Source organism: Lathyrus oleraceus, chromosome 4 (genome assembly GCF_024323335.1).
Source record: "Lathyrus oleraceus cultivar Zhongwan6 chromosome 4, CAAS_Psat_ZW6_1.0, whole genome shotgun sequence".
NCBI classification, from domain to species: Eukaryota; Viridiplantae; Streptophyta; class Magnoliopsida; order Fabales; family Fabaceae; genus Lathyrus; species Lathyrus oleraceus.
In genome coordinates, this window is record NC_066582.1 from 201271098 (window position 1) to 201278275 (window position 7178).

Genomic DNA, 7178 nt, shown 5'->3' on the forward strand with positions numbered 1-7178 from the left:
AGGAATCTTAAGCCTTCAAATTCATATGATCCCACCTCAAAATCATAGAAAGTGAATGAGTTATGTTCTTGGGAAGTTGACCCAAAATTAGGGTTTCAGTCAAAATGACCTATAATGTATTGGAATGGGAGATAACCTTCCAAGCTTCAAGTAAATTTTTGATGAACATGAAAGTTGTTCATATTGTCCTTAAGAACAATTTTTATTTTGGGATCATCTCCATTTGACCAACACATAACAAGTTAGGTCTCAGTGCATTTCAAAATAGTCAGATGAATTAAATGATCAACTTCTCAAGTCCACAACTCATATCTTGATGAATTGATGATTGAGGAAACTCAAATAAGTTCAAATATGCATGAAATGATGAATTAAAGAAACTTCCCTTGATTGTATTTGATCATGGGCTGAGGTTGCTTCAAGAGCAAGGCATTGTGGATGATCTGATGAACTAGGGTTTCCTTTGGAAACAAACCCCAAATCCTTTGACTTGATTTGATAAAAAATGATGAATTGAGATGCTAGGGAGGCATATTTGATGGATGAGAGGTTTGGGAACCATTACCATGCTTGCTTTCCTCTCCTCTTGGCCATATCTTTGTACTTATGATTTCCTTGAAGCTTTTGACTTTGTGATTGCTCAAGCTACAAACAAGAAATGTTAGTGACATATTTTTGTGCTTTTGGTTAGTAAACAAAATAAGAAAAGCAATAATATACAATTCAAGCATGCTTGACTTCTATCATATTCCTCGAGATGAGAATCGGATGGCAGATGCTCTTGCTACGCTTGCTTCCATGATTGTGGTGAAATACTGGAATGAAGTTCCCAATATCGCCGGGATGCGCTTGGATAGACCAGCTCATGTATTTGTAGTTGAAGAAGTAAAAGATGATAAGCCATGGTATTATGACATCAAATGTTTTCTTCAGAGTCAGATTTACCCGCCTGGGGCATCTATTAAAGATAAGAAGACTTTGAGGAGATTACCAGGCAGTTTCTACCTCAATGGTGATGTGCTTTATAAAAGGAATTTTGACATGGTTCTGCTTAGATGCGTGGATAGACACGAAGCAGACCTGTTGATGATTGAAATCGATGAGGGTTCATTTGGTACTCATTCCAATGGACATGCCATGGCAAAGAAGATGTTAAGAGCAGGCTAGTATTGGCTGACAATGGATTCTGACTGCTGCAAATACGTGAAGAAATGCCACAAGTGTCAAATTTATGCGGATAAGATTCATATTCCCCCGACACTTCTGAATGTTATTTCCTCACCATGGCCTTTCTCTATGTGGGGAATTGACATGATTGGCATGATAGAGCCAAATGCATCGAACAATCACAGATTTATTCTTGTAGCAATTGATTACTACACCAATTGGGTTGAAGTCGCATCGTATGCGAACGTAACCAGGCAGGTGGTTGTGAAGTTCATCAAGAATCAACCCATATGTCGTTATGGTGTGCCAGACAAGATCATTACTGATAATGGATCTAACTTGAATAACAAGAGATGAAAGAGTTATGTAGCGAGTTCAAGATTACACATCATAATTCTTCTCCTTATAGACCCAAGATGAATGGGGCTGTTGAAGCTGCTAACAAGAACATCAAGAAGATTATCTAGAAGATGGTTGTTACGTACAAAGACTGGCACGAGATGCTGTCATTTGCTTTGCATGGTTATCGTACATCTGTCCGCACTTCAACAGGGGCAACCCCTTTCTCCCTTGTTTATGGCATGGAGGTTGTGCTCCTAGTGGAGGTTGAGATCCCATCAATGAGAGTCTTAATGGAAGACAAGTTGACTGAAGTTGAATGGGTTCAGAGTCGTTATGACTAACTGAATTTGATTGAAGAGAAGAGACTAACTGCCATGTAACATGGTCAGTTATATCAGCAAATGATGAAGGAAGCCTTTGAAAAGAAGAACAAGCCTCGTGTGTTCCGAGAAGGTAGCCTCGTGCCGAAGAAAGTTTGGTCTTTCGCACCCGATTCCAAGGGCAAGTGGACTCAAACTATGAAGGTCCATATGTTGTTAAGAGAGCCTTTTCAAGCGGTGCTTTGATTCTTACAACTATGGATGGGGAGGATTTCACCCGTCCTGTGAATTCAGATGCAGTCAAGAAATACTTCGCCTAAAATAAAAACAAAATAGCTCGCTAAGCTGACAACGCGAAAGGGCGGCTTAGGCAAAAATGAGCGTCTCGGTGGATTGAAAACCCGAAAGGGCAGTCCAGGTAGAAGTTAGAGACATATAAAAAAGATGAAAATATATCCCGCTAGATTGAGTACCTCACCTTGGGGAAATCTAGGCAAAAAATAGGGATTTGGCAAGTAACTGCATCTTGACAAGACTTTGTTCTACCACTATCGTCTGTCAAAGATTCTCGCTCAGTCATCATCAACTGAAGCTTCGGATACATTGGATTTAGAGTTGGTGGAGAAATGGTCATTATGTTCAATGTATCGCTTTTTCTAATATATATCACCAATTTCAAATTTGTAAAGATCCATGGAGTCTCGCCATTTGTGGACTACCATTCTATCAAATAAATTTGAGCCTTTATCCAGTTCTTTGCACTCTTATTTGTTTCTGTTTAACAAATGTTTGCATGTTTTAATTGATAAATATCATTGTTTTAAACAAATAAAGTTTTTATAAAAACTATTTTTAAACAAAGTGAACATTCGCCAATGACCGAAAGGATAATTGGAACGTCCTCAGTGCTCTCCCAAGGATAGTACGATCTCCAAAAGGGTAAGACATTTGTTCATATTCCTAGCATATTTGTATCCTTTTCATCATCTTTCAGGTTTGTCTCCCCAGTGAGCACGGAGAAGGGTGATACGACACCAAATTCCCCAGAGAGTTTGGAGTTTTGGTCTTGGTCCTCTAAAATCCTCAACTCCCTAGTGAGTCTGAGTCTAGCATCTGTGCTTTATCAAATATATGGTTGTCATCCCTTGAGTGGACTGACCTAAAATCCCGTATAGATTGATAAAAATTGATATGCTAATCTTTTCGAGGAAGTTGGTCTTCCCTCATTATGAGTGGAAATCTCCCGCAGAGTTGAGCAGGAATTCCTAGCATGAGGGGAAATTTATAGCAAGTTGGTTTGTAGCTTATCCCCAGCGGATTCGCATACAATTTTTCCCCCAGCAAGTTTGCTTATCACTCATCCTTAGTAGGGTTGCTCACATTAGACTCCCCCCAGTTGGTTCGCCAGCAGATTATCTCCAGCTGATCGCCTACAGGTTATCCCCAGTATGATCACCAACAGTCTTTCCTAGTGGAGTTGCCTGATCAGAGCCTGATATATTTTCTTGTCCTCCTTATTGGATGGTTTCCTCCTAGAAAAGCTGGTGTTGAATATTTTTATTTCCTTCCCTAGTGGAGTAGTTGTCTCCTTCTCCTCAATAGAGATGTTTCTCCAGCAGATATGAGGAAATATGTTGATTATTGGAAATTTTATTTGGTGGTTGTTCCCCACAGAATTTCATATTTTTTTCCTTGATAAGTTCCCCAGTAGAGTTTCTTCTATGATGGATTTTATCCGTATTGAGCCCCCGATAGAGTTTCCTCTACATCAGATCTTTTGTATGTTCAGCAGAAAATCCCTGGCGATGGCTCTGTAGCTTCCCCAGCTAAAACTTTACCTGATCCTAGTTTGGCATTGGAACTTCGAGGAGGATGTGTTGTTTCCTTCCCCAATGGAGTGATTGGCTCTTTCTCCGCAGCAGAGATTTTCCTTCAGCAGTTAGAAGTGTTTGCTGGATGTGCTTCTGTTTGGTGGTTGTCCCCCACAGAATTCCACATCACCCCCTGATAAGATCCCTAGTAAAGTTCTTCTATGACTGATCTTATCACTATCTCTGCATACTGTTGGAAGATCCCAAACTTTGGTAGTTATGAACTTTTGCTGATCCCCAACAGCGATCCCGTTTGTTCCCCTAGCAGTAGTCTTTGTCCCCACCGGCGACTCTGCTCGATCCTCAGCGGTGATTGGTGTTTCCTAGCTCTTCCTTTTTGAGATGTTGTACCGGATGTTTGTCCATTGATTCTTGGACATGTTTGTGTTAGATATCTTTGTTTGTCAGCATTTATCATACATAAACCACGCATATACATGCATAGTTTTAGCATTCACATACTCATGTTGCACCTTTTGCCATATATCTTTGCTTGTTATCTCCTGTTATTTGGTGATATATATTTCCCAAGAAGATGGTTGTGTCTGATCTTTCCATATAGAGTCATCCCTTTAAGCAGAAAGGTTTATCTTTCCTTCTAAATTCCCCACTGAGTTATATCCTCGTGGATGATTATTGTTTAAGTTTGCTCCCAAAATATGTATTGGGATGGAATTACTCCCCTGTGTTATATCCTCATTGGGTTGAGTCTTGTTTCATTGCGTCCCTCTAGTTTGTTCCTAGATTGACTCCTTTCTTGTTATTTCCCCCTGCAGTTCCCTGTGGTTCAGGTGATCAATTATTCAGTAAACAGTAATTGTTCATCCTCCCCAGTGGATGTTGTAGCCTTCTACCTAGTAACCGGTAGTTGTAAACCCATTTTTGTCCCCTTGCAGAGTTAACGCTTGATTTTTTTCATCCTAACCGATGACGGGTACTCTCTTCTTTGGTTTTCTACCCATTAACCGGTAGATGTAATCCCCTCATTGTTGCTTATCTTTTTTCAATATTCGGTATTCATATTCCTTCTTTTTTGAGTATACCACCCAGTAACCGGTGATATATATCCCGGATCATTGATTTTGTCAATGTATCCTCAGTTAGTCATCTTTCATTTACCCTTGTTTGGTAATGATTGCTTCTCCCCTTGATTGGTCATCATTTTATACCCAGTAGCCGGTATCCCGACGTCCTTTCTTTTCGGTCGATTTATCCTTTATTAACCCAGTAACCAGTCTTGGATAATCTTCCATGCGAGTATGTTATATACGTTCTGACGGTAATAGATAATATATCTCATGCACTCTTAAGTCGAAGTCTATTTCTTCCCTAGTTGAGTAAGATTCATATTTCCTTATGGAATCGAATGGCCATCCTGTAATCGAGTTTTCTTTTTTAGCCCTCCTTTCGGATGATGAGTGTCTTGGACATATTCCCCAATTCACGCCTGGTTGATCACCTATTATATACCCAGTAATCGGTATCCCTGGTGTTCCTTCCTTCTGCTCCCTATTATGACTTTTTGTCCCCTATAGAGTCAAATTTTCCTAGGTTGAAATATACCTTTTTAGGTCTTCCTCAAATGTTTTGGACGATTGATATCTCTCACCCTTATACCGATCTTAGATATTCTTTCTCCCTAAGCGTGTTACCCAGTAACCGGTAATACCTCATTTGTTGTTTCCTTAGCTGAGTCCTTTGTGGACGTCCCCCCCTAAGTCCGGATTTTAATCCGAAGTATCCTTTGTGGATAGTCCGCTGTATTAGCATATTCCTCAATACACGCATCATGAGGTCTCTTAGGGACCAAAATTCGTCTCTTTGTTATTATTTAAGCCTATTCTACCTCGTCTAGACGAAGATTTAATCTTCATATCTACAGCTAGAGTGACCTTAACTAGGGGCATCTGTAAGACCCTAATTTTGACCCTAATATCCCTCATGGCATCATATCATTGCTCATTGCATTTTGCCTCAAGGATCATAGCATCTTGGCTCCTTTACCCTAGGGTTGGGACTTGTGTGAGTGGTTTGAGACCACCAAGCATGCTTGAATTGTAAATTATTGCTTTTCCTATTTTGTTTACTAACCAAAAGCACAAAAATATGTCCCTAACATCTTTTGTTTTGAAGATTAAGCAGTCATCTGATCCAAGGATCCTAGGAGGCCCCTATGCTCATTGATATGGCCAAATGAAGGTGAAAGCAAGCATGACAATGGTTCCCAAAGCTCTAAATCATCACACATGCCTCCCAAGTATCTCAATTTGTCAATTTGATCAATATAAACCAAAGGTCTTGAGGATTGTTTCCCAAGGAAGCCCTAATTCAACTATGCATTAATTGTGCCATGCTCATGAAGCAACCTCAACATATGATAAAAAACAATCAATGGAAGTTATTTCATTCATCATTTTATGAATATATGAGCCTATGTGAGTGTCCTCAATCATTTATTCATCAAAATTTGAAGTTTGGATTTGAGAAGTTGACTAGTTAATTCATCTGACTATTTTGAAATCCATTAAGACCTAACTTTTGATGTGATTGTCAAATGAAGATGAACCCAAAATGAAATATGTTTTTAAGAACCATATGAACAACTTTTCATGTTCATCAAAAATCCATTTGAAACTTGTAAGGTCATCATTCATTTCAAAACATTATAGGTCATTTTTTCTAAAACCCTAATTTTGGGTCAACTTCCCAAGGACCTAACTCCTTCAATTTTTATTATTTTGGGGTGAGACCAAGTGAATTGGAAATTTTAGTATTTATACTTAAATTGTTATGTTGGACAAAATTTCATAATCCTAAAAGAAACACATCTCATAATACAAAACATTATAGGTCACTTTGGACCAAAGCCATTGAATCTTGAAAAAGTCCAACTTCAAGAGCCCATAACTTTCTCATAAAAAAATCCAAATGATGCAAACTTAAAGTCAAAATTTATTTTCTTGAAAATATCTACAACTTTGATGTTGAAGGTGTTGTCATTTTAGGCTTGCATCATTGAAACAGAAGAGCTTGAAGTTGGTCATTTTCGGCAAAAGTTTCAAATACATGTTTTGTACCTTGAACTTCATGGCCAATTTTCAATATTTTCCAAAGTCCAAATGATTTATTGTTCTACATAACATTTGTTCCTTATGTAAATACCTTTCCAACCATTACCCACATGCTTATGTTTGAATTTTTCAATTGGTATTTTCGAAGAGATGAAGCTTTATGATCAATTATACATAACATCTTAAATCTTGCTACACAATCCATTGCATTGCAATATGCACGTCCATTTCACTTTGGTTGATGTTCAGCATGCAAAACCAATTGATTTTAGGCGTCACATGTGCCTGTACATGCCCATGCATGGAGGACCCAACTTCACATGCAGACGAGTTTGATCATCTTTGCATCAGCTGTGGCTATAAATAGAATGCCTTGCCTTGCTTGAATCTCAACCTGAAGGCGCCTG